The sequence below is a fragment of the Suncus etruscus genome, chromosome X (assembly GCF_024139225.1).
Source record: "Suncus etruscus isolate mSunEtr1 chromosome X, mSunEtr1.pri.cur, whole genome shotgun sequence".
NCBI classification, from domain to species: Eukaryota; Metazoa; Chordata; class Mammalia; order Eulipotyphla; family Soricidae; genus Suncus; species Suncus etruscus.
Genome location: NC_064868.1, coordinates 120,962,957 through 120,990,924, shown reverse-complemented (window position 1 = coordinate 120,990,924; position 27,968 = coordinate 120,962,957). Strand labels below are relative to the sequence as shown.

The 27,968-nt window shown below is 43.4% G+C and overlaps 1 pseudogene; it reads right to left on the bottom strand.

Annotated features, from left to right (window-relative positions):
* Nucleotides 1–495: 495 nt before the first annotated feature.
* LOC125999033 (histone-lysine N-methyltransferase PRDM9-like) lies at nt 496–26,829 on the bottom strand (annotated as a pseudogene).
* Between the last annotated feature and the right edge of the window lie 1,139 nt (nt 26,830–27,968).

Below are 27,968 nucleotides of genomic sequence, written 5' to 3'. Positions count from 1 at the left end.
CCTAGCTGAGCTTAAATAGATACTTTATCAGGAACTGATTTTCTGTGTAGAGTTGGATGATAGTATGAGTTCTCTGTCATTTCTGGTTCACCCTATTTTCTTTTCTTTTCTTTTCTTTTTTTTTTTTTTTTTTTTTTGGTTTTTGGGCCACACCTGGTGACTCTTAGGGGTTACTCCTGGCTATGCGCTCAGAAGTCGCTCCTGGCTTGGGGGACCATATGGGACGCCGGGGGATCGAACCGCGGTCTGTCCTAGGCTAGCGCAGGCAAGGCAGGCACCTTACCTCTAGAGCCACCGCCCGGTCCCAGTTCCCCCTATTTTCAAGGGTTAAGGAAACATTACAGATAAGGAGTGTATGAAGACAACTCTTATTAGTGCACTGGTCAAAAATATGGAAGAGGCTAAAGAACAGGACACTTCTGTGGGCACACACATGGGAATATCATGCAGTTTGTGTCAGCTGCATTTGATCACTTCAGATGCTGATGTTATTTACTATTCATCAGTCACATGTGCTTCAAATATAGGATTTGCCCTTATGTATGTCCTCTTGTGTTTGGTAAATGACTTCCGACTGAAACCTCACTCACAATCCCCACAAACACAGTGTACTTCCCCGGTGTGTGTCATCTTGTGTGTGATGAGATGTGGCCTCTAACTGAAGCCTCGCCCACCTCCCTGTAGAAATAAGGCTTCTCCCAGTTTCATCTGGTGTGTGATTAAATTTGACTTCCAAGTAAAAGCTTGGCTATATTCTCTGCAAACATAGGGTTTTTCCCGTGTGTGTGTGTCCTCTGTTGTGTGATGAGATGAGGTCTCTAACTGAAGCTTAAACCACACTCCCTGCAGACTTAAGGCTTCTCTCCTGTGTGTCCTCTGGCGTGTGATTAAATTTGACCTCCAAGTGAAGGCTTGGTCACATTCTCTGCAAAATAGGGTTTCTCCCCTATGTGTGTCATATGGTGTGAGTTGAGATTTGACCCTGAGCTGATGCCTTTCTAACATACCCTGCAAACATAAGGCTGCTCTCCTTTGTGTTTGTCCACTCTTCTTTGGAGAGCTTTGACTTATGGCTGAAGCCTCGATCACAGTCCTCGCAGGCATAGGGTACAGTGAATGGGGCTCTGTTTAAGAAGTTTGAGGATACCTGCTGTAGAACATGAAAGAGTTCCTGGAAGACCCCAGAATTGATATCATTGGGATCTGAACTGAGGAGAAATAGTTGTACTGAGTCATAGAGTCCTCTGAACAAGTGAGTCTAAGTGGCCTGGGCAATTACACAGGAAGTCGTCATCCTCAGGCTTACTGACCTCCTTATACACATAGCCCTTTTCTTCTCCCAAATCCCGTATCATCTCCTCAGGCAACTTTACCCTGAGATCTGTGTTGGAGAAGAACAGGATTGAGCTGGATAAGCTCCTGTATTGTTAGCTTTAATCTTTAGTTCCCCCCAACAAATATTCAATATCCTTCCATCAAATTATGTTCTTATATATCATTTGTTCCCTTATCTGTTAATTATACTTTCTGAAAAAGGGAGCTCGCATTGATTACAAACAATTATTTCAATTTTGGGGTTGTTTCAGGTTATATCTCATGATGCTCGGGGGTTTGTCTTGCTCTATACTCAGAAATTACCCTTGGAGAATTTTCTAGGACTATATGAGATACTAGAGATTAACTATAGGTTCAACACTTGCAAGGCAAATTATCACTCCAGATCTACATAATAGTCATGTAATTATTTCATATGTATGATATAAATAAACTGTCAAATCTATCTATTAGTTGAATCATTTCCCTAATATACCATTACTACCATACTTTGCATTTAAAAAACTTTTCATTCTGGGCACATGAGATATTTCAGTTATTGAATTGACTGGGATTCAATCCCCATTAACAAGGGAGTAGAAACATTTGTCAAATGGAAAACATTTGTCTTACATGCAGCTGACCCAAGTCTTATCCCCAGCACCCCATAGGTATCAAGCCTGCAAGGACAGATCCCTGACCACAGAGCCAAAAGTAAGCCCTAAACACTGCCAGATATGCCCCAGAAACAAAATCACCCTAAATCACCATCCAATATGTTCCCCTAAGTACTGTTGAGTGTAGGCTTGGTGCACCAAAGTGTGATCTGGGAGGTCCTTCAGTATAGAGATGGTCCTTCAGTATAGAGTCTAGGTAATCTCCAACATTGCAAGGCCCAAGCAACACCACATCCTCAGGGTGTAGCAATGAACCATAGGTTAAGTGGCCTCCCATTAGGGAGGCCCCCTGATGTTTACTTTCTTTAGGAGAGAGTTATCTCAAAGTGCTGAATACTATATAGCGTCCGGAGCACTCCTGGAAGCATCACCTGGGTCCAAATCAGCATAAGCTCCTAAGCACAGTATTTTCCAAAACTTCATCACAAACGCAAAAAAAGATTCATGCGGAAATGTTACTTTGAGACAAAATATTTGCTGTTCATTGAATGAAAGCCTGGATACACAGAAAGTAAGGTCCCTGTTATCATCGAGGTATTTACTTGACAACTTCAGGTGTCCATGTAAACATTTAATATAATTTGTATCACTTCATATACTAGACTTTGGATCAGAAGTACAGCTTGTAGGATGCTTTCTGCATATAACTGACACTATCTTGATTCACATCACCCTATAGGATCCACTAAGCACTTCCAGGAGTTTTCCATGTGCACAGAGTAAGAAATAAGACCTGAGCACTGCTCAGGGTCCCAAAGATAAGCAAAAACCAATCAAAATATATATCCTTTACAAATTAGCATTCAGTAAATATCTAGTTCTTTTCCAAGTCTCCAGTGTTAACATTAGGACTTCATCAGGTTCTTCTTAAATCATGAACAATTCAAAGCTCATCCCACAGAACAAGGACATTCTTTGTAGAAAACTTAAAAGAACCCAAGGTTCCAAATGACCTCTTACCCAGTGTAGGTTTAGAGAGCAGTCCAGAGGTACTTGCTTCACAAGGAGAGGATGGTGGTTTCTGGGCCTGCATCAAGACAGTTGTATGCAGATGAACCGTCCCTGTAGTTTCCTCTGAGCTAGGTTCATGAATTACTGGTTTCATGGCTTTTTTCTTCATGTGAGTCACATACTAAAAGATAACCGATGTTTCTTTAATTAGTTGCCATTATCATTGTGCTATTACAAGCATGACATTAATTAGTACTTCAAAAATTATTGGAGATAGGTAAAGAGTAGAAATTTCAGAGGGAAAACTGTGATCATAAATATTATCAAATACACCACTGGAACCCAGATCTAGAACCTGGACCTTTCCAAATTATAATCCACAGAGTCAGAGTGATAGTATTGCAGGTATGCCCACAGAAGACCTGAGTTAAATCCTTGTAAACCCACATGGTACTCGAAGTACCATTAGGAGTTATCCCTGAACACAGGCTCAGGAGTAATTCCGAACTACTGCTGAGTGTGACCCCAAGGCACTCCCATCCCCCCATAAAAACAATTGTTTTTCAGTGCATAAAGGAACACTTGTTGATGCTCAGTGCTTATTGCTGAATATGTTCACTCTTTTAATATATATATTGAGATGGCAGCTGACTGCCTTTCAAACCGTTGCTGCCTCAAACAAATGCTCCGGGTTTGGGGACTCACCCCACCCAGAAATGTCTGTGGAAGCTAATGGATATGAGGTGAGCTCAAACTACTCAAAAAGGGTAGACCCAGGAGAGCCCGGCTTCTCTGCTTCGCTCTGCAGCTGCGCACATCTCCTCCTAGTCAATGAACCCTAGCAAACCAGCACAAAACATCACACTACAAACCCTGGAGAAATAATTCAGCCCAACTCCATGTATAGAGAATGAAGATGGCAGCTCTGATAACCTGAAATGTGCCAACCTCTTAACTACCTTCTAAGATAAGGATTTTAGACAAGAAATATGGAGTATCCTCATAAAACTCAAAGAAAGCATTCATCTAGCTGAATAGACACAAATAAGGATCAAGGGGATATGAAAACAGAAATGAGAAAACTCCAAAAACCCTCATGATTATGCCTTAAAATCTCCCAGGCTTCTCACTTGCCTGTGGCTATGCTCTTGCTTTGATCTGCCACTCTTCACATATGCCACTTCCTCTTGTCCTGTTTAAGCATTGTTGGGACAGAATAAAGTGACTCTGGCCATTGTTGTGGGGCCTGTTCTTTCGCAGTCATCATCTGTGGAGAATATCCTAAATCCTGAACATACCAAAGGGAAAAAAGTAGATCCCTGCCTTCCGACAGGATGGCACAATAGTGTACCTGGTGCTAAAGTGATCAGAAAAGTTAGGCAGAAGAGCTTAGGGTGCTCTACTTTAACCTGCTTTAAAACCACAATGAAGATTTTGTCACAAGCATTTGGGAAACACCTTCTCGCGCTTATGCTGATGCACACTGATGGCCTTCCATTTTTTAGATTTGCCTATAAGGTGATGAGAAAGAAATGTTTTGGTTCATCAATATTTCTAAACTCTGCAGATTTCCATAATTTCTAAACCAGAAGATGGACCAATACGAGTATTCACCAAAACTATTTGGAAAATGGTCTTTGAGCTGTCAACCAAACCTGGCATTACTCAGGAGTGACCCCTGGTGTTGTGGGGTGTCCATATGTAGGTTAGGGTTGTAGTGGTTAATTTTATTCTAGACACACCCAACAGTGCTCAGGGGCTATTTATGGCTCTGTGCTCTATCACACCTGGTCTTTCTTGACAGTGTCATGTGGTTTTAGAGATTAAACCTGGTTTTCCTAGTGCAAAGCACATGGCTTATCCCTACATTATATTTTAATTTTGTTGATTTGATATCATTTTGGACCATACCAGATAATGATCAAGGCTTACATTTGCCTATGTATGCATTCAGGAATCACTCATGTTATAGGTCTGGGGACCATATTGAGGGACAAATATTGAATTCATGTGTAATGTAAGCAACTGCCCACTATACTGTCTTTCTTTCCTGTACTTTCTGTTTAATTTATAAAAAGTATTTTCCAAAATATGTTAAGGTCTATGTTTATATAGAATTATGCTTGGGCATAACTAGTGTTTTACATGGTGGTACTCTGGGGACTCAATTTTGGGGATTGAATTCAGAGACACACAATGCTAAGTATCTCGGTTATATCTATCTTTTCAAAATTTATTGGTGTGGTATGCATTCAGAGCAGTGGTAGAACACATATATGGTATGTGTGGATCACTAAATAATAGTAAATTGGTCTTTCTAGAAAAATTTTAGCAAATTAAAAATTTCATGGAAATTACATTAATACTATTAAAATATTCATAGAGGTTCATATTTAATTTTGTAATTAATAATAAAAATGTAAGTTTTTCCTTTGACAAAAGAACCCAATACAATGATGCTTGCTCTTTGTTGGGACCACACCGATCAATTTTCAGGTCTAGAGTGTTCAGCGGACCATACGGGGTGGCAGGAATTGAACTGAGTTAACTTGAATATCTCTAATTATCTCTTTGTCCTCACTTGTTTATTTTGGGGGGGTTCATACCTGGTGATGCTCAATGGTCATTCTGGGCTCTGAGTTCAGGGATCACTTCAGATAGTCTTGAGGTACCATATGAGGTGCAGGGATTGAACCTGCATCAGAAACATAGGGCAAATGCTGCACTGCTGTGTTGTCGCTCTACCACTCTCTATCCTTCAGAGTCTTGTTTCTGCTACTTAATATAATACAGTAAATCCTAGCTAATATATTAGTAATGAAAATAAAAAAAATTCAAAAGTATGCCTGCAGCCGGGGAGATAACATAGCAGAGGTGGATTTGTCTTGCAAGCAGCTGATTCCAGGACAGACAGTGGTTCAAACACCAGCATCCCATGATCCCAAGCCTGCCAGGAACAATTTCTGAGTGTAGAGCTAGGAGTAACACCTGAGCGCTTCTGGGTGTGACCCCCAAAACAAAACAAAACAAAACGAAAGCAAAGGTACTAAGTTTTGAAACCATGAAGTAAGACCATAATGTGAGGGGCCGGGTGGTGGCGCTAAAGGTAAGGTGCCTGCCTTGCCTGTGCTAGCCTTGGAGGAACCGCGGTTCGATCCCCCGGTGTCCCATATGGTCCTCCAAGCCAGGAGCAACTTCTGAGCACATAGCCAAGAGTAACCCCTGAGCGTTACCGGGTGTGGCCTAAAAACCAAAAAAAAAAAAAAAAAACATAATGTGAGACCTTAAAGCAAAGCAAAACAAAAATAAAATAAGCAAAAGTATTCAATTTTGAAACCGAGGTGACTATTTCTATTTATAGATAACAATCTTGTGTATACAGAAATCTCTCTCATAATTACACAGGGACAGAGACATACACCTGTAGTTAGAAATATTCAATTCTGGGCCTGGAGAGATAGCACAGCGGTGTTTGCCTTGCAAGCAGCCGATCCAGAACCTAAGGTGGTTGGTTCGAATCCCGGTGTCCCATATGGTCCCCCGGGCCTGCCAGGAGCTATTTCTGAGCAGACAGCCAGGAATAAGCCCTGAGCACCGCCGGGTGTGGCCCAAAAACCAAAATAAATAAATAAATAAATAAAAGAAATATTCAATTCTTTGAGCAAAATTACTGGATTCAATTTGAATATTCAAAAGACATTTTCAGGAACAAGGTAAAGAACTCCAGCGACTAATTATGATGCTTTGTAGGCATGAACTTAGTGAGGATAGAGAAAGAAAAGAAGAAAAGAAGGGGAAAAAGAAAGTAAAGAAATAAAAAAAAGTATAGAAAAAAAGGATACACTCAAGGGATGAAAAAAGTGGGCGGAGGAGTGGCAGTTGAGAACATGTAAGTCAGAAAAACCAGTTTTAAACAACTGTGCCAATCATGTGTCTAAGTCGAATAAAAATATATTGAGGACTAATAGAGACTTTTTTTGTTTGGCGGTCCAATCCCAGCAGCTGCTCTCAAGAGTTCCTCCTGGCTGTGAGCTCTAAAATTGTAAGCCCTGAGCCATACCCAGTGGTGCTCAGGTGTTACTTCTGGTTCGAAACCTAGGAATCATTCCTGACAGGCTTTGGAGAACCTATGGCTTGCTGGAGATTGAATACACATGTGCTGCATGCAAGTTCCTCAATCTTTGTGCTATCAGAATGATAAACCCTCAAAGAAAAAAATGACAGTAGATATTGGGTGACAGGCAAGGGTGGGGAGGGAGGAGAGGCAGTGGTGGTGGGAATGTTGCACTGGTGAAGGGGGTATTCTGTTTATAACTGTTTATGTTCGTAATCAGGGTGCTTAAATAAAGATTTTATATATTAAAAAAACTCAGGTTTAAAAAAAGAAATCGCTTCTGGCAGGCTGGGGGACCATGTGGAATGCTGGGATCGAACCCATGTCCCTCCTTTAGTCGCCTTAGGCAAACACCCTACCATTGTGCTATCACTTAGGCTCTCGACATCATATGTTCTTGTTATTGGAGAAAGCACAGTGGGAAGGTTACAAAGAGGCAAAGAAATAAGTGCTTAAATTTTCTGTTTTCAGAATATTATTTTACACTGCTTAGATCATTCTTGCTCCAAAGAAAGATCAGATTAGGATCCCTTTAGGGCCTTGGAAGTACCAGAATCAATAGTAAAGATTGAGGGGCAGGGGGAAGAAATACAAAATTATTATGTCAAAAGGAAAATTTCTGTGTCCCTTTATATTTTTAAGATTCTGGATAAAACTGTCCTACTCATAAAAAAAAAAGTAGAGTACAGGCGGGGGTGGGGTGGGGGAGAGGGAGATTTGGGACATTGGGGATGGGAATGTTGCACTGGTGAAGGGGGGGTTCTTTATATGACTGAAACCTATGTTTCAGTTTATATGTTTATATGACTGAAATCATGTTTGTATTCAAGGTGTTTAAATAAAGATATTAATTAAAAATAAGATAAAAGGCATCTTTATTCTGGATGTAGAGATGTTCACTGCTAATTTTCTTAGGTACATATGGTATCTAAAATGAGTTTGGGGGGCAGGACTGAGTGATAGCAGAGCATGGGGATTTTGCCTTGTACATGGCATCCTAGGACTAACCCTAGTTCGAACCCTAGCATCCCATGTGGTTCCTGAGAGTGCCAAGAGTGATTTTTGAACGCATAGACAGGAGTAACCCGTGAATGTGGCAGGGTGTGGCCCAAAATCCAAAATAAATTTTAAAAAAGTAAAGAAAAAGAGGCTGGGTGAGAGGGCAGAGATGAGGCAGTGAGATAGCGCTCCAATCCCTGTGTGGCAGGGGTCCTCGAGGGCCACTCACTCTAGAAGCGACACACTAACTTGGCACCTCTCTCCGGACAGTGGTGGAGCTGTGAGGTGTGAGGTCTTCCTTCAGGGTTTCGAGCCCCTGACTTTGGCCTGAGGGAAGGCCAGGCACCTGGAGGCCCCTTCAGCCTACTGCTAAGGCTCTGTGTCGAGGGTCTCGTGGGGGGGCTGTTCTCCATTGGAAATCAAAATAAAGTTAAGGAAAAGAAAATTAGGGGCCGGAGGGCTGGTGAAAGTGGTAGGGTGTCTCCCTTGCATGCCCTAACATAGGAAATACCGCGGTTTGATCCAGGCGTCCCATATGGTTCCATAAGCTAGGAGCAATTTCAGACAGCATAGCCAGGAGTAACCCGAGAGCTGCCGGGTGTGAACCAAAACTAAAATAAATAAATGAATAAATAAATAAATAAAAACTCTAACAACATTATGCATTTCCTGGAATTTTGCAGACTAATATTAAACCACTGAAATTGGATATACAATGTTCTCCTTTCAGTGGGGCATAGAATAAAACATTAGCTAATAAGATCCATACATATAAAACACAGTTTAACCAGCAATAGTGACCGATGCAAATAGGGTCAACACATTAATTATGGTGCTTAAATATATATATATATTAAATATATACTATATGTATATATTAACCTAGAAGAGTTAATTTTTTTGGAGTTAACCTACGGGCAGGAGGTTCTGAAAACTCCTTCTTTTCAGTTGGGCTTTCATTGGGCTTAGATTCTCCTTCTCCACCTTCTGTGGTGGCTACTGGCGTCTACTTGTTAAATTGCTCCAGGTGAGGAGACTGAGGTCCTCAAAGAATTGCCTCTGATAGAAGAAAGATGGTAGACGTCAGCATCTGGGATGCTGCACAGTCTTCAGCTCTCTCCCCTTCACTGACTGCTTTGTCCCACCTAAGGGGCCTCTGCCACCATAGATGGAGGGGTAGCTGAATGAGGCTGGGATATGAATCAACAGAACCTATGTTTCTTGGGAGCATTCTGCTACACAGAAGCTCCCTAGGATTGTTTCACTTAATAACCATCTAGTGAACAAAGACATCTTTGGGTTCATTTCTGTCGTCAAATCCATAATCATTCCAGACATTGAATCATTTGACAGTGCCCAGGACTTCAATGGCCAGAACTGGCTTGTCCACCTGAGTCAGTTTGGCGTGCGGGGGGTATCTCTGGTGTTATCAGATTCAAAGTCTGCAGAGACGGTAGCTAGCTCATCGTCTTTGGTGGGAGATGGGATTTTCTGGTTTAGTGCCCATAGTAAACGATAAGTTATCAGCCCTGAGAAGGCCCTGAGATTGAGAATTCGTCACTACTGGGAAGGCACTCTTCTTTCTGTGGCATATGTGCAGGAGAACCTCTAGGGAGCCTGGCAAAGCAATCCAGAGTAAGAAATGTAGGCAGAACGACCAGAATAGCATAAAGCTATTGAGAACAGGAGCCATGTCCATCGGTGTTCCAATAAAAGGCAGAGAACATTCATTCCAGCTCAAGGAGGCTGTCATGGTGATTATTCACCAGAGCATCAAGTCACACACCATCGTTCTGGGTCTTCTAGGGTTCCTGGGTTGCTGTTCTGCACCAGTTGTAAAATCACCCCATGTGCCATATCTCCATCCCCGGGTGAATGAGACTAAAGCAGAGTCGCTACACAAAATAATGCAGATCAGACTGAGGATGAAAAACGTTGCTTGGCAATCTTCTATCTAGTATCGAGAGCTAGCTGCCTGCCAGAACTGTCATTTTGTTTTATTGAGTACAGAGAAGATGATCTTTGTTTTGGTGAAACCAAGTTGTAAACAAACAGATAAAAGTACACCAGGATGATCTTTTATTTGGATAAAATAAGGGATAACCTAACAAGGAGTAATGCAGTAGTCTGGAGATGAAAGCTAAAGCCGAATTACCCTTTTAATGACTCAGCTTTGGGGTCACACATCCCCCTTTATTTTCTTTCTTACAACCTGAGGCGCTCAGGGGTTACTTCTGCTCTACGTTCAGAAATTGCTCTGGAGACCATATGGGATGCCAGGATTTGAACCATCGTCCTTCTGCATGCAGGGAAAACACCCTACCTCCATGCTATCTCTCCAACCCCTCACATTTACCTTTTCTAAAGAGGCTATGGTGGCAGAGAGTGGATTTGGGGATAACCTGGACATTGGGGACACATCTTCAGTGTGATTTATTGCTGATGGGGAGGAAAAGAAGGCCCTCTGCTCCCCATAAGAGTTTGCTCCACCGTGCATCAAACTTTTCAAGGGACAAAGATTTGTAATTTATCTGGAAGTTTGTGATTACCCTCCCACTACTTTTATGTTCTCTGGAATCAGGACCCTATTGCTCCTCCATCCCCAGGATAACCCAGCTGAAGCCACAGAATATGGAAAGTCCACTGTGTTACTTCTGACTGGGGCTTCCCAGGAAGAAGTCCCTTTTTCTCCTCCAAAAGCACAAGACACACATACTATTAGAAGCATCAAAGTGAACATAATAAATGATGCTTATTAAAGAAATCTACAGTTTTGAGGCTGGAGTGATAGTTTGGCCAGTATATTACTTGCTTTGCATGTTGATGATTAGGGTTTGATCCCAGTACCCCATATGCTACACACGAAGTGAAATTTGAACACAAATCCAGGAGTCTTCCCTGAGCACTACTAAAAGTGGCCAGCCTCAAAACAAAATAAACACACACACATACACACGGAAAACTTTTACAATTGGGATACCTGAATGATTTTTCATGTCTTGAACTTAAATCTGAGAGGTCTCTCTCTGCAACAAGGAATCAATTTATTCATAACTGGATCAAATAGATAATTTATCAGGGATTGAATTGCTGTATAGAATTGGGTGATAGTAAGAGTTCTCTGTCCTTTATAGTTCCCTCTGTTTTCAAGGGTTAAGGAAACATTCAAGATCAGAAGTGTATGAAGACAACGTTTATTAGTGAACAGATCAAAAGTATAGACAGGTTAAAAAACAGTACACTTCCATGAGCAAACACTTGGGTATGTTATGCAGTTTGTGGTAGCTCTTTGTTCACTTTGAATGCTGAAGTTATTTACTATTTATTAGTCACATGTGCTTCAAATATAGCATTCTCTGCTGTGTGTGTGAGATTTGTCCCTGAACTGATGATGCCTTGCTGACATACCCTGCAAACATAAGGCTTCTGTACTCTGTGTGTGTTCGCTGGTGTTTGGTGAGATGTGACTTATGGATGAAGCCTCGCTCACACTCCTCGCAAACATAGGTTTTCTACCTTGTATGTGTCCTCTGGTGTGTCATTAAATTTGACTTCCAAGCGAAGGCTTTACCACATTCTTTGCAAACATAGGGTTTCTCTCCTGTGTGTTTCTGCTGGTGCTTGTTGAGATTTGACTTATGATTGAAGGATCGCCCACACTCTCTGCAGATAAAAGTCTTAGGCCCTGTGTGTATTTTCTGATGTGTGATAAAATTTGACCTCCAAGTGAAGGATCGGCCACATTCTCTGCAATAATAGGGTTTCTCCCCTCTGTGCATCAATTGGTGTGACAGGAAATATGACCTTAAACGGTAGCCTCGCTGACATATGGGGCAAAAATAAGGCTTCTCCCCTCTATGTGTCTTCTGATGAAAAGTGAGATCTGACTTCTTAATGAAGCCTTGTCTACACTCATTGCAGACATATGGCCTCTCCGCTGTGTGTGCCCTTTGGTGTACGTTGAGTTGTGACTTCCGTTTGAAGCCTCGCCCACATTCATTGCAAAGATAGGGCTTCTCTGCTCTGTGAGTCTGGTGTGTGATGAGATTTGAACTATCATCAGTTATGCTTTTCCCAGGACTTATATGCTGGTCTCTTATCATCGTTGCAACTCTGCCTGTGCTCTTTGGAATTTCTTTCTGCTCTAAGCTAGTTTCTTCTTCCATTGTCATCTTACGTTTATTTGACATCCCAATTTCACTGTTAGACAGGCTAGAAAAGCCCGTTGAAACTAATTCAGTACCTTTCTTATCCAAATGTGTCGATCTTTTGTTGTGCTTTGGAAATTCAAGTTTGTTGTTCCCTTGCTTATCACATCTGTCACACTGGTTCTGATCAACTGCACAGGAATTCTTTGTCCGAGAAAGTTTTCTTGCAAATATTCCTGGTAGGATCATAGAAGGATGACTACCTCTTACGTGATCACTGAGTAAGTTCTCACTGGAGAAGACATGAGAGCAGAAGGGACATTGATGGATTGCTGGTTTTTGTCCTGCAGAAAGAGGAAGGTTTTGATCAGAGTAGATATTTACAAGGTTGACTGGACCATAGCACTATCTCCTGGTAAAATCTGTTTTCCTAGCTTTCCTTTTTGTTGATAAAGCAAGATAAATATTCATGTTCCTTAAGAGTCTAATGGGAGTTTTCTTTGGCTGGTTTAGGGAGCAATATCTGGAAGTGCTCAGGGCTCTGTGGTCTGATATCGCTGCTGGCAGGCTCTGAAAACAGTTTGTAATGCTGGGACTAAACCCTTGCTGGCTGAGTGCAAGACCAGTACCTACCTGCTAGACAATCTCTCTGGCCCCTGAACAGTCTATTTGTCATTCCACTGCACTCACAAAATATTGCAAAATTCAGTAAGTCCATATTCAGGAAATTTTTGTTGTTTGGGGGCTACAGCTTGCAATGCCTCTTTTTGCACTCACAGAGGTCTTCTGGCTGGCTGGAGGACACCATATAGGATGGATGCCAAGGAGTGAACCTGGGTTGGTGCATGAAAGGCAAACACCCTGCACACTATAGCATCACTATAAACTCTATGCTAAAAATGTTTATTATCATCTTTCCATACACTGCACCCTGAACTTATATTACTCTGTGATGTGGTTCTATAAAAACATTTTTTCCTCCTAAAATATAGTGACACTTGATTTCATGAGGTGAAATCATCCTGGGTGACATACTATGAGGTATTAATTTGGTTAGAAAGCACCTAATTTGGATATGTAACAATGGAGGTTATAGATTGTGTGTGAATAAATTCAAATTGAGTATTAACATCTAATGTTTTAGTACATATTAATAGGTATTTCCATATTTAATATGACCCCTAAATGTATTATTTAAGGTCAGAGACTTTACAAGGATTAATTTCTGTGTTTTTAACCCGTTGGGGTTGTGTCCACTTCAAATTAAATTCTTGACATTGTATATAATCCTCCAAACACTGCCAGGAGTGATCCCTGAGCAAAAGGCGAAGATTAATCCCTGAGTTTCAATGGGTGTAGCCCAACTTCCTTCTCTAAAATACTCAAAAGTCATATTTATGGTCACGATTATAATTCAAGTGACAAGGTTTGATCCCAGAGCATTATGTGGCCCTGTGAACACTCCTGGGTTGATCTAGTAATTCAACCGCAATAAAAATTAGCAGAAGAGCCAACTGTCCATGTAAATTAGATCCCCAATATTGCATGATCCCCGAGCATCACTGGGAGCCAGTCACAAGCACTACACCTTGAGAAGCTCCTGAGAATGATTGAGTTTGACCTTTAAGCCCCAAAATTAAAATGATGAATAAAAACATTTTATGGAGCCCTTCTTCATTCAGAGAGTGTTCCAGATTGGAAGCGAGTGATCCAGGACCCACTGATTGAGGATGTGAGTCTTGCTGCCCTGAGCAGACCATTAATTGCTCATTTGGCTTTCGCAAATCACAAGGTGAAATATATTCTGTCTTAAGCCTCACAGCAAGTTTAAATTTCACCGCATCCATTCTTAACTCATGCAATAGGAAATTTAGTGTAAGTTACTTGTGGAAACTTTCTTCCCTAGGAATTTTCAACTGTTCCCATCTTTGCGAGGGGTTACTACTTGATCAGTGCTGGGACACCACAAGGTACCCAGGATCAGACCTGGAGCTTCTGCATGCAAAGATATACTTAGGAGATTAGAAAGACAGTACAGTGAGTATGAAGGGCCAAGATTGAACCCTTATTACATGAATAATCCTCAATCACAGGCTGATATGCCCCCCCCAAACAGGGAAAATACCAGAAAGAATTTCCTACATTTCTGCATAGATTGGATGCTCCAACACATTATGCATCTATACGAGTTCCCTTATTACCCTTTATACTTTCCTCCACTTCTCCACTGTCCCTCATGATGCCTTATATACTCCTCCTCTCGTCTTTTGGTACTCATTTACTCTCTCAAGAAAATCTAAAATCCTTTGTCCTTTGCCTCCCCTTATCTCTGGTTTTTGTCACTTCCCTTACTTATGTCCATCTCTCTCATCTCCCTGCTCAGCACACCTACCTTTCGTGGCTCTGGCTTTACTGTTCCGCATTATGCCAAGTTTCTGGCCATACTCATCTCCATACCAGACCAAAAGTTCACAGCCTGGCTTGATGTTACGGCAGGTTCTGTACAGGATCCGTCTTTTATATTGAAAGGCTACGAGGTTCTGCTCCTCCTCAAATCTGGCACAGTTAATATACCTGGTGTTGAGACAGTAACAGAAATAAGAACATAGGCATGAGTTCCTATTTTCTAAATCCATTTCAGACTTATTTTCACTAGAATTACACATAAAACCCAATGACTAAAATGCAAAATGAATCCCAGTATCTGGGACCAGAGCAATAGTACAGCAGATAGGGTGCTTTCCTGGCATGCAGCCCATCTAGGTGTGATCTCCAGAATTCCATATGGTTCCCAGGAGCACTAACATGAGTTATGTATGCACACAGAGCTAGGAGTAACTCCGAGTAATTCTTTTTTTTTTAATTTTTTTATTTTAATTATGACAACAAAGATGCAAAGAAAGAGGACAGGGTAAAGTTACAGTGGAAGCCCAATCACCCATAAACAGGATTCTCAGTAGTCCCATCGATGATATCCCAGCCTTATACTTTCAGCCAAAGAACATTAAGAAAAACAAAACTGAACCCATGTACCATACAATTACTTTGTCCCTCAAATCCCCCGTTGTAGTACATATTATTTCTTAGCAGCACACCATATAATCTAAAGATATTAGACTTATGTAACTCTTTAAACATTGAGGGCAAAGTACATTTATCTAGATCCATGCACATGCTTACTAGTTTAAATTAACCTCAAAAGTTTTAGTGGGTTGTTTTTCTTAAGGATTGGAGTCAAGGGACCATAGTAAAAAACGATATTAAAGTGGCATTTGTTTGCATAGGCCCACCAAAACATAAGGGACATGGAAAGACAAATTATGGTCTAAATAGATGGAGACCCTACCCCTGAAGTTTCCTGGCACAGGACTGACTCTAGGCTCCAGGCAAACTAGTTTGTCCAATTCAAGTCATCGTCTGTAGTGGCAATACACCTCCTTTCCTCACATAGTCTCTGTTGTTGGTATCATGCTTCTGTATTAAAGATCCTGGAGTCTACATGTCTCATATAGCAGTCAGGATGGTGCAGAGCATTCTCTCGTTTCATCTCACACTTAAGGGGCAATAGAGAGAACCATGTCCTGTAGAGCAGGTCATTGTTGTTGTCACGTCTTATCGCAGGTCATTGTTGTTGTCACGTCTTCTCAGTGTAAACGGAGGTGTCTTTTTAGGAGGTCGATGTCAGACCCTTGGTAGTGTCTTTCCTGGTAGAGGACTGCTTCCAACTGTTGCTATAAAAGACCTTGGATGTTTCGTAGATAGCGTGCCTGGTTCCAGTGTGAATGGAGAATGCCCATTCATCTGAGGCCTGTGCCAGGTCATTATATCAATGTTCAGGGTGTAAGGTACATTGTAATGAGATTTATTAGATAATAACTAATCTGTATGTATAGTGTTTTCCCATTTTAATGTGTCTATGCAAACAGGGATCAATGCCATGAAGCGTTATTGGTGCATTTGGAGGCAATAGGAACAAGACCAGCAATTTCCATGACATAGTTCAATCATAGGCATCAAACTGAGGGACAGTTCCACCAACAATCCTTACTATACAGCTTACAAAGAAAAGACAAGATGAAAAGTGGAAGAAAAATGATGGTAGAAGAATATATAGAGAGTTACAGTAGTTAAAGAAAATAATCAGGGGCCGGAGAGATAGCATGGAGGTAAGGCATTTGCCTTTCGTGCAGGAGGTCATCGGTTCGAATCCCGGCGTCCCATATGGTCCCCCGTGCCTGCCAGGAACAATTTCTGAGCCTGGATCCAGGAATAATCCCTGAGCACTGCCGGGTGTGACCCAAAAACCACAAAAAAAAAAAAAAAAAGAAAATAATCATAAAATATTCAAAATATATATGTGTTCAATATGTGTTCGATTTATGTCCTTCTAAATAGTTCTGAGATTTGTAAGATCTACTGTATGTCTTTGGACAGAGATTAAAACTGTTTGTTACTGAAGGTAAGAAGGGTAAATCAGGGTTTTTCCCCACTCCCAGGCCGGGTCTGGGGACCGGCCTAGGTTGGGCTTAAATCCCTGTCCTTCAGGCTTGGGAGGGTCTCTCTCTCCCTTCCTGGAGCAGGATTTTTAGCAGCACGGGCGGGCAGCTGGCAGACCTCTGCATGTGCCAGCGGCCTTTTGGCCTGGCCTAGGGTAGGGGGGGCCCGGACCTGGGTCACCCGGCCCCCCTCTCCCCCTTTCCTCCGGATCTCCAGGTGGGTTTCTGGGAGGAGCTGATGGGGCACCCTGGGTTTTTCCCCACTCCCAGACCTGCTCCAGGGTTGGCTTAGGGGGTGGCGTTTGATCTGGGGGGTGGCAGATAACTGCTCAGCTATACTCAGGCTGTCACTGGCAATTTCATACCAGTCTACATTTTGAAACCGCGTGGGGGCTAGCGCCCCCGCGCGAACTTATGCTCCTCCCAACCACCAGTACCCCTGATTTACCCTTCTTACCTTCAGTAACTCTGAGTAATTCTAATAGTGATCCCCAAAGAGAAATAACCCCAGTGTTTGAGTAATTGGTCCAAGTTCTATTCCTTGACTTGACATTGTTCATCCCTTTTTCAGTCTTCTGATATCACAGACTGAATTTCCTTTCTTGTAAGTTATCTTTGCACCGAAAATTTGTAAGATATTAGTATAATTATAGTGAAATATTCATTTATAAACTGAATTGTTTAGCATCTGTTTCTAACAGGTGCCACAGAACATAAGAGATGAGGTCACTTATATGACCTTAAAGAGTGCACATAAATTGCACTGCTTAGAACATTAAAAGGCTTAATACTTGCTGAATAGATCAATTATAGGTACAATACATTGCCCCTGGCAAATTTAGGCTCGCCCGTCTTTTATTTATAATATTCCTTAGTTTTTCTGGGACAAATTCAGGGCTTAATTCTGGCTCTAGTGTCAGTAATCACGCCTGGCAGCATCAAGGACCTTATATTCAGGGATTGAAACTTGGTCATCTGTATGCAAGAAAACACCTTACCCACTATACTATCTATCAATCACTCTGACTTCTCCAGCCATTTATTTTTATACAGTTTTTCCAGCATAGAAATTTATATTTTGAGTAATAAAGTAGTTTTTATTCATCATCTTTCTCCCTAATATCCTGTTAATGATTTTCTCATAGTGTGATGAAATGGAGAAGACTGAAGGCAAAATGTACTCAAGAGAACCTCTGTGGGAGTTCTGATGAGGAAGAATGGAATTGAGATGATTAAAGTGGGAGCTCTCTTTCTGGAACTTAGTGCCTGTTGGTCTTACCTCATCCAGTTTGAGAACGATTCGTCTTTTCCATCCACATACTCGTAGCGATTTTTCCCTTTGGTAATCTAAGAATAGAAAAGGTTAAGAGCTTCGTTGGTGAGTATGAAGTATAAGAATGATCTCTCCTGTCAGCAGTGCTTTTCACCTGCATAGCCTCCATCTCTCCACATCATATGCTTCTCTGTCATCATCTGCTCATTGCAGTCAAATATCTACCAAGAGCAGGACAACCTCAAGACAGCAGCCACCTCTCTGTGTAAGAAGCACTGTGCTATTACCTACCCTTTCCATAAGAGCTGTATATTCATGCGAAGTTCACTCAGTGGACAGTGTTACATAAGTTATCCCACATACCAATGTGCTAGATCAAATATGTGAGGCCCCATTAATCCTTAGGAGTAGACAGGGAACAGGACAAAAGGTGCTTCTCACCATCCAGGAATACCCAGTGTCGGCTTCAAGTTTATTCTCTGTGATCTGGCCTTCAAACGGGCCAAAGTGCAGACCCACTGGCAACTCTGATGCTTCATTAAAAACACCCAGTCCAGCTTCAGGAATACTTGAGGGTCCGATCCTCAATCCAGGTGGCAGAGTAAGAGCTGCACGATTTAAATGCCCCTTTGCTACTACTGTGTCCTTTAAAAATGTTGGAGCTCCATGAGTTGGGCAGCAGTCGGTGAAGAAGTCCTGACATTGATCACAGTCTGAATGGGAGAACAGAGAGAGATTAAGGAAAGTATAATACATACTTCTGGTATCCACAGATATGATATTGGAGTAAAACACTTAATCTAAATAACCCCAGTTCTGTCTCTGGCATAACATGGTCCCCTGTACATAGCCTCAAATAATCCCTGAGTTCTGCCAGGTGTGCCTAGAACTCATACTGTAGAACAAAGTTCCTAAACTATGGTCCATGAGCCACATGCAGCCCACTAAAGACATTTCCCCATCCTGCTCAGTATCCTGTCCTGCTTAGAAGGAGTCCTAGGCTCACACTGTGCATATGTGGGATGTGTGCCACAGTCTCTGACTCCCCTCCTTCTCTCTGTCTCTCAACTTTGCTTCTCAGTCTAGGATGCGATCCTCTAACTACACCCTGAAAGCCACTATTGTTCACTCTTATTTTTTAACCTATAGCCCAGCACTCCAATGGCATGAAGTAAGGTGAACTGGCCCCTGTTTATAAAGTTTGAGGATCCCTGCTGTAGAACATGAAAGAGCTCCTGGAAGAGCCCCAAACTGACATCACTGGGATCTGAACTGAGGATCAATATTTGTACTGAGTCACAAAGTCTTCTTAACAAGTGAGCCTAAGCGGGTAGGTTACTTACAGAGGTAATCATCATCTTCAAAATCGCTGGCCTCCTTGTACACAAAGTCCTTTTTTGGACGGAAGTCATATAACTTCTTCTCTGGCACCTTTAGCCTGAGTTCTGTGTTGGAGAAGAAAAGGAGTGACTAGGAAGAGGTCCTACAGTGTTAGCATTTTTCTTTACTTCCCCCAATAAATATTCCATTTCCTTTCATCAAATTATGGTAGGCATGCAAGGCAGTGGAAGAACACATAGATGGTATGTGTGAATCATTGAATAAAAGTCAATTGGTCTTTCCAGACAAAAATACTTAGCAAATTAGTATTATATGGAAGTTACCTTCACAATATGAATACATTCATAGAACTTCATATTTAATTTTGTAATTAAGAATAAAACTGTAAGCTTTTACTATGACAAATAACAAGACAAAGATGCTTGCTCTTTTGAGGGGCCACACCTGTCAATTTTCAGGTTTTGAGTCTGTGGTCAGGAGTAACCTAGAGAAATGTTCAGTGGACCATACAGGGTGGCAGGGATTGAACTGGGTTAAGCTCCACTGCAAGGCAAAAACCTGAATGTCTGTACAATCTCTTTGTCCTGTTGTGTTTACTTTTGATTTGGGGTCACACCTGGTGGTGTTCAGTGCTAACTCCTGGCTCTGAGCTCAGGGATCACACCTTGTAGGCTTGGGGTTTCATATGGCTTACCAAGTATTGAACCCGGATCATACACATAAGGCAAATAATCTACCCTTGTATTGTCTCTCGACTCCTCTCTGTTCTTTTTGTTTTGTTTTGTTTTGTTTTGGGGGGGGCACACCCAGTAACGCTCAGGGGTTACTCCTGGCTATGTGCTCAGAAGTTGCTCCTGGCTTGGGGGACCATATGGGACGCCAGGGGATTGAACCATGGTCCGTCCAAGGCTAGCGCAGGCAAGGCAGGCACCTTACCTCTAGCGCCACTGCCCGGCCCCTCCTCTCTGTTCTTAACATGACTATTTTTGTTCCTGCTATTTAATATAATACTGTAAATACTAGCCAAAATATTAAAAGTCAAAAAGGAAAAATACAAAATTATTCTTAGGTCCAGAGAGATAGCACAATGTTTGGGCATTTGCCTTGCACACAGCTGATTAAGGACGGATGATGGTTTGAATCCTGACATCCCATATGATCCCATGTGCCTGCCAGGAGTGATTTCTGAGCAAAGAGCCAGAGTAACCCCTGAGCGCCACTTGATGTGACCTAAAAACCAAAAAAAATATGCAAAGGTATTCAATTTTGAAACCAAGAAATCTATGTCTATTTAGAGGTAAGAATCTTTGGTTTATAGAAATCTCTTTCATAAATACACAGGGACACAGACACACACCTCTCGTTAGGACTAATTAATTCATTGAGCAAAAATACTGAATTCAATTTGAATATTCAAAAAAACATTTTCAGGGAAAAAGTAAAGAGCTCCATGGACTAATGATTATGCTTTGTAAGCATGAACTTAGTGGGGATAGAGAGAGAAAAAAAGAAGAGAAAAAAGAAAGGAAAACAAAAGTAAAGAAAAGAAAGGAGAAAATAATGGCACCAGAGCAACAGCACAGCAGGTAGGACACATGCCTTGCATGTGGCCGATCTGGGTTCAAATTCTGGCATCGCATATGATCCCACGAGCCCATCAGGAGTGATTCTTGAGCTTCGAGCCAGGAGTAACTCCTGAGCACTGCCAGGTGTGGCCACAAAACAAAACAAAGATACAGAAAACAAAGAGAAAGCTGGGATAACTACCCACGTACTATGATTTGTCAAAATTCAGTCTCTTCTCTATATTCTTCTGCAATCAGCTCAGATATTTTATTTGTATAAAAATTTCAAAACCAGAAATTAATAATGATTGGAGAGACAGCAATGCAGGTAAAGCCTTGTAAGAGACTGACCACTGCTTGTTACCAGTATCCCATATGGTCCCCAGATATCGGCCAGGAGAAATTCCTGAAATATCCAGAAGTCAACAACAATCCAGCCCACCCCCAAACTAACAAACAGGAACCAGAGGGATAGCACAGTGGATCCGGCCCTTGCCTTGATCAGACCCATGTTTGATAGCTAGTACCACATATGGTCACAGGAACCCACGAGGAGTCATTCTTGAACACATAACAGGTGTAAGCCCTGAGCGCCACTGAGAATGTCTCAGAAAGCAAATTCAAAAGGAAAGGTAAAGAAAAGCTGTGGGAAGGGAAAAATGTAACAAATAAAACTAGGATATTACAAACTCATCTGCCATTACTTTGTATTTCTATTGAGGAGTACTATTCTTAGAATAGTGCAAATTTCTCATATTTATATTTTCTTATATAAGTGCATATAATGAATCTAAAAATTTCTTAAATCTAGAGATGGATATGCAGGCCAGTAGTAGAGCACTTGCTTTGAATGTGTAGGGCCCTATATTCAATCGCCAGCAATATAAAATAATGAATTAAATAACAATGATTTAGGGCCAGAGAGACAGTACAATAGTAGGGTGCTTGCTTGCTTTGCACATGCCTGACCAAGGTATCCTTTATTGTCCACCTGGTACCAAATATGGTCCACCAAGCACTTGCAGGAGTGATCCTGAACATAGAAATAGGACTAAGCCCTGAGCACTACCAGGTTTGACTCCAAAAACAAAAAAAAAAACCTAAAATTTTATTTAAATTATGCAAAATATATAATGTTTTACACAGTTAAAGCCACTGTTATTAATATTTTTTGTGTTTGGGACCTTTGTGTTTTTGAAAACTTTGTTCCATTTAGTAGTAACTGAGATCCAGTTGATACCTAACCATAAACAAAGTCGGTTTTAGGACACGTTTGAATTCTTGCAAAATCACCTTGCTTCTTTGGTGTCCAGTCTTCATCAGAATGTTTATTGACATTTTGATGTTTGATGAACCACCTTTGGCTTTTTGATGAACTTTCCCTTTCATGCATAGATGCAGGCTCAGGTGCTCTGAGACCTGGAATAAAGAAGAGTATTTTGTCTAGAAGAAAGAAAAATTAACTATCATGCCCACACCCCCTCAAACTTTCTCTCCACACAAAAGGAAGATCCATAAAGGGAGTTATAATAATCCTGCAGAGATTGGACACCCAAACCCCAGGATTAGTCTGTCATCCAACTCTCCCTGTTATGTTAAAGGATTTCTGAGTGTATAGCCATGCAGAAACTCTGGGCACCGCTGGGTGTAACACCCCACACAAACACACAGCAAAGGTATTGAATTTTGATCCCAAGAAGTAAGACTATGTCTATTTATAGCTAATAATCTTATGTGTATAGAAATCCCTTGCATAAACACACTAGAACACAAATACACAAACCCTCATAGTTAGTATTAATGAATTCATTGAGCAAAATTACTGGATTCAAATTGAATATTCTAAAGAGAATTTCAGGGACCAGTTAAAGAGTTCCAAGGACCAATGATTATGCTATTTAGATATGAACATAGTGGGAATAGATAGAGAAGAAAAATAGAAAAAAGAAAGGCTAAGAAGAGTAAATAAAACAAAAGAAAGGAAAAGTAAAGAATAAAAGGGAAGAGAAGGGAAGGAAGGAAGGATGAAAGGAAGGAAGGAAAGAAGGAAGGAAGGAAGGAAGGAAGGAAGGAAGGAAGGAAGGAAGGAAGGAAGGAAGGAAGGAAGGAAGGAAGAAAAAAGGGAGGAAGAAAAAAGGGAGGAAGGAAGAAAGGAAGGGAAAGAGGAAGGAAGAAAAAGGAAAGGAAAGGAAAAGGAAAGGAAAAAGGAAAGAAAGGAATGGAATTGAAAGGAAGGGGAGGAAAGGGGAGGGGAGGAGAGGGGAGGGGAGGAGAGGGGAGGGGTGGGAAGGGAAGGGAAGGGAAGGGAAAGGAAGAAAAAAGAAAAGGAAAGAGAGTCCAGAGGGATGGCGGAAGGGAAGGGAAGGGAAGGGAAGGGAAGGGAAGGGAAGGGAAGGGAAGGGAAGGGAAGGGAAGGGAAGGGAAGGGAAGGGAAGGGAAGAGAAAAGGTAGTCCAGTGGGACGGCGAAAGTGAAGGGAAGGAAGGGGAAGGGAAGGGAAGCGAAGGAAAGGAAGGGAAGGGAAAAGGAAAGGAGTCCAGAGGGATGGCAAAAGTGTAGAGAAGGAAAGGGAAGGGAAGAGAATGGAAGGAAAATAAAAGGAAAGGGAGTCCAGAGGGATGGCGAAAGGGAAGGGAAGGGAGGGAAGAGAAAAGAGAGTCCAGAGGGATGGCGAAAGTGAAGGGAAGGGAAGGGAAGGGCAGAGAACGGAAGGGAAGCGAAGGGAAGGGAAGGGAAGGGAAGGGAAGGGAAGGGAAGGGAAGGGAAGGAAAGGAAAGGAAAGGAAAGGAAATAGAAAAGGAAGTCCAGAGGGATGGCAAAAGTGAAGGGAAGGGAAGTGTAGGGAAGGGAAGAGAAGGTAAGGAAAATGAAAGGAAAGCTAGTCCAGAGGGATGTCGGAAGGGAAGAGAAGGGAAGGGAAGGGAAGGGAAGGGAAGGGAAGGGAAGGGAAGGGAAGGGAAGGGAAGGGAAGGGAAGGGAAGGGAAGGGAAGGGAAGGGAAGGGAAGGGAAGGGAAGGGAAGGGAAGGGAAGGGAAGGGAAGGGAGGGGAAAAGGGAGTCCAGAGGGATGGCGAAAGTGTATGGAAGGAAAGGGAAGTTATGGGAAGTGAATGGAAGGAAAATAAAAGGAAAGGGAGTCCAGAGGGATGGCGAAAGGGAAGGGAAGGGAGGGAAGAGAAAAGGGAGTCCAGAGGGACGGCGAAAGTGAAGGGAAGGGAAGGGAAGGGAAGGGAAGGGAAGGGAAGGGAAGGGAAGGGAAGGGAAGGGAAGGGAAGGGAAGGGTAGAGAAGTGAAGGGAAGGGAAGGGAAGGGAAGGGAAGGGAAGGGAAGGGAAGGGAAGGGAAGGGAAGGGAAGGGAAGGGAAAAGAAGGGAAGGGAAGGGAAGGGAAGGGAAGGGAAGGGAAAAGAAAAGGAAACGGAGTCCAGAGGGATGGCGATAGTGTAGGGAAGGGAAGGGAAGAGAAGGAAAAAGAAAAGGGAGTCCAGAGGGATGGCAAAAGAGTAGAAAAGGGAAGGGAAGGGAAGGGAAGGGAAGGGAAGGGAAGGGAAGAGAAGGGAAGGGAAGGGAAGGGAAAAGAAGGGAAGGGAAGGGAAGAGAAGTGTAGGAAAATGAAAGGAAAGGGAGTCCAGAGGGATGGCGGAAGGGAAGGGAAGGGAAGGGAAGGGAAGGGAAGGGAAGGGAAGGGAAGGGAAGGGAAGGGAAGGGAAAAGAAAAGGAAAGGGAGTCCAGAGGGATGGCGATAGTGTAGGCAAGGGAAGGGAAGGGAAGGGAAAGGAAGGGAAGGGAAGGGAAGGAAAAAGAAAAGGGAGTCCAGAGGGATGACGAAAGTATAGGGAAGGAAAGGGAAGGGAAGGGAAGGGAAGGGAAGGGAAGGGAAGGGAAGGGAAGTGTAGGAAAGTGAAAGGAAAGAGAGTCCAGAGGGATGGCGAAAGTGTTATGGCATCTTCTGTGAACACAGCAGAGACCTAGGAAGGACCTAGGTGCAAACCTGGGGCTCCCACTTGTTCCCTCATGAAATCTCCAAGCGCGCTATCTGAGTGCATAGCCAGGCGTAACTCCCGAGAGCAGCTGGATGTGAAACCAAAACCTAAAGTGAAAGAACAAAAGAAACAAAATAAAAATGAAAGGAAAGGGAGTCCAGAGGGATGGCGAAAGTGTAGGGAAGGAAAGGGAAGGGAAGGGAAGAGAATGGAAGGAAAATAAAAGGAAAGGGAGTCCTGAGGGATGGCGAAAGGGAAGGGAAGGGAAGGGAAGGGAAGGGAAGGGAAGGGAAGGGAAGGGAAGGGAAGGGAAGGGAAGGGAAGGGAAGGGAAGGGAAGGTTCAGGAAGGGAAGGGAAGGTTCAGGAAGGGAAGGGAAGGGAAGGTTCAGGAAGGGAAGGGAAGGGAAGGGAAGGGAAGGGAAGGGAAGGGAAGGGAAGGGAAGGGAAGGGAAGGGAAGGCACGGGAAGGGAAGGGAAGGCACGGGAAGGGAAGGGAAAAGGGCGTCCAGAGGGACAGGGGAAGGGAAGGGAAGGGAAGGGAAGGGAAGGGAAGGGAAGGGAAGGGAAGGGAAAAGGGCGTCCAGAGGGACAGGGGAAGGGAAGGGAAGGGAAGGGAAGGGAAGGGAAGGGAAGGGAAGGGAAGGGAAGGGAAGGGAAGGGAAGGGAAGGGAAGGGAAGGGAAGGGAAAAGGGAGTCCAGAGGGATGACGAAAGTGAAGGGAAGGGAAGGGAAGGGAAGGGAAGGGAAGGGAAGGGAAGGGAAGGGAAGGGAAGGGAAGGGAAGGGAAGGGAAGGGAAAAGGGCGTCCAGAGGGACAGCAGAAGGGAAGGGAAGGGAAGGGATGGGAAGGGAAGGGAAAAGGGAGTCCAGAGGGACAGCGAATGGGAAGGGAAGGGAAGGGAAGGGAAGGGAAGGGAAGGGAAGGGAAGGGAAGGGAAGGAAGGGAAGGGAAGGGAAGGGAAGGGAAGGGAAGGGAAGGGAAGGGAAGAGAAAAGGGAGTCCAGAGGGATGGCTAAAGTGAAGGTAAGGGAAGGTAAGGGAAGGGAAGGGAAGGGAAGGGAAGGGAAGGGAAGGAAGGGAAGGGAAGGAAGGGAGGGAAGGGAAGGGAAGGGAAGGGAAGGGAAGGGAAGGGAAGGGAAAGGAAGGGAAGGGAAGGGAAGGGAAGGCTCAGGAAGGGAAGGGAAGGGAAGAGGGACAGGGGAGGGGAGGGGAGGGGAAGGGAAGGGAAGGGAAGGGAGGGAAGGGAAGGGAAGGGAAGGGAAGGTTCAGGAAGGGAAGGGAAGGGAAGGCACGGGAAGGGAAGGGAAGGGAAGAGGGACAGGGGAGGGGAGTGGAGGGGAGGGGAGGGGAAGGGAAGGGAAGGGAAGGGAAGGGAAGGGAAGGGAAGGGAAGGGAAGGGAAGGGAAGGGAAGGGAAGGGAAGGGAAGGGAAAGGAAAAGGGAGTCCAGAGGGATGACGAAAGTGAAGGGAAGGGAAGGGAAGGGTAGAGAAGGGAAGGGAAGGGAAGGGAAGGGAAGGGAAGGGAAGGGAAGGGAAGGGAAAGGAAAAGGGAGTCCAGAGGGATGACGAAAGTGAAGGGAAGGGAAGGGTAGAGAAGTGAAGGGAAGGGAAGGGAAGGGAAGGGAAGGGAAGGGAAGGGAAGGGAAGGGAAGGGAAGGGAAGGGAAGGGAAGGGAAGGGAAGGGAAGGGAAAGGAAAAGGGAGTCCAGAGGGATGACGAAAGGGAAGGGAAGGGAAGGGAAGGGTAGAGAAGGGAAGGGAAGGGAAGGGAGGGAAGGGAAGGGAAGGGAAGGGAAGGGAAGGGAAGGGAAGGGAAGGGAAGGGAAGGGAAGGGAAGGGAAAAGGAGAGAAAAGGGATTCCAGAGGGATGGCGAAAATGTGAAGACAGTAGAAACCTAGGAAGGACCTAGGTGCAAACCTGAGGCTCCCACTTGTTCCCTCACGATATCTCCAAGAGCGCTCTCTGAGTGCATATCCCTGCGTAACTCCGGAGAGCAGCTGGATTTGAAACCAAACCCAAAGTGAAAGAACAAAAGAAACAAAATAAAAATATCTCAGCTCTCTTTTGGGGGGAGGGGCACATCCCGGGTCACATGCAAGGCCCACACCCTACAGCTGTGGTATGGCTCCATCCACCCCCGCACCTTGTTTTCAAAATGGGTTTGCAGGATACCTGGTTCGGCTCAGGGCTTCGTCCTTGAACTGGTCCTTGAACCCTTACCCGCGAGACTAGAGTATCCCCTCAGCCACTCTCCCGGGAGGAAAGTGTAGTATCGATATGCGGGATCAGAGAGCAGCCATCAGGGGCTTTGCAAGCACTGCATCACGTGCTCAACTAAAAGCAGCCCACTTCTGGCCCAAGGGCCTCCCACGTCCTGCCCACGCAGCACTCCCCCTTTTCCACCAAAAACAGAGCTCATCTCCCAACTCCGAACCCAACCCAGTAAGCAAGGCAAGGTTAGAACTTTCAGAAAGTTCTTACCTGCTTCAAATCTTCTAAGTGTTGGGGGATAAATAAAAGAAAGCACATTCAAAGGAACTTGAGGGGCCGGAGCAGTGGCGCAAGCGGTAGGGCCTTTGCCTTGCATGCACTAACCTAGGATGGACAGTGGTTCGATTCCCCAGGGTCCCATATGGTCCCCAAGCCAGGAGCGATATCTGAGCATATAGCCAGTAGGAACCCCTGAGCGTCACAGGGTGTGCCCCCCTCAAAATATATTGAGTACCCCTGCACTCAGGAATCACTTTTGGCAAGCTGTCTGGGGATTGAATCCAAGTCAGCCGAGTACAAGGCAAACTCGCTCCCTGCGGTGTCCCTGCCCCTTAAAGAATTTTTTTTATCATAAAACCTCCTTTCCAAAGTACTTGGTCCCCAACAATCAGATAACGCACCCCTATTCTTCACCAAACAGCCAGTTTTTTTTTTTTTACATTTTTAAAGAGTGTATTTGTCAGACAAAATATACAAATGCCAAAAAAATCATGTGAGATGCAAAACTCATTAGTCTTTAGGGACACGCAAATAAAATTCACAAAGAGATTCTATTTTACGCACAGCAGGTTGGCTATTATAAACCACCACTTTCCTCATACTTTTATTTATTTTTATAAA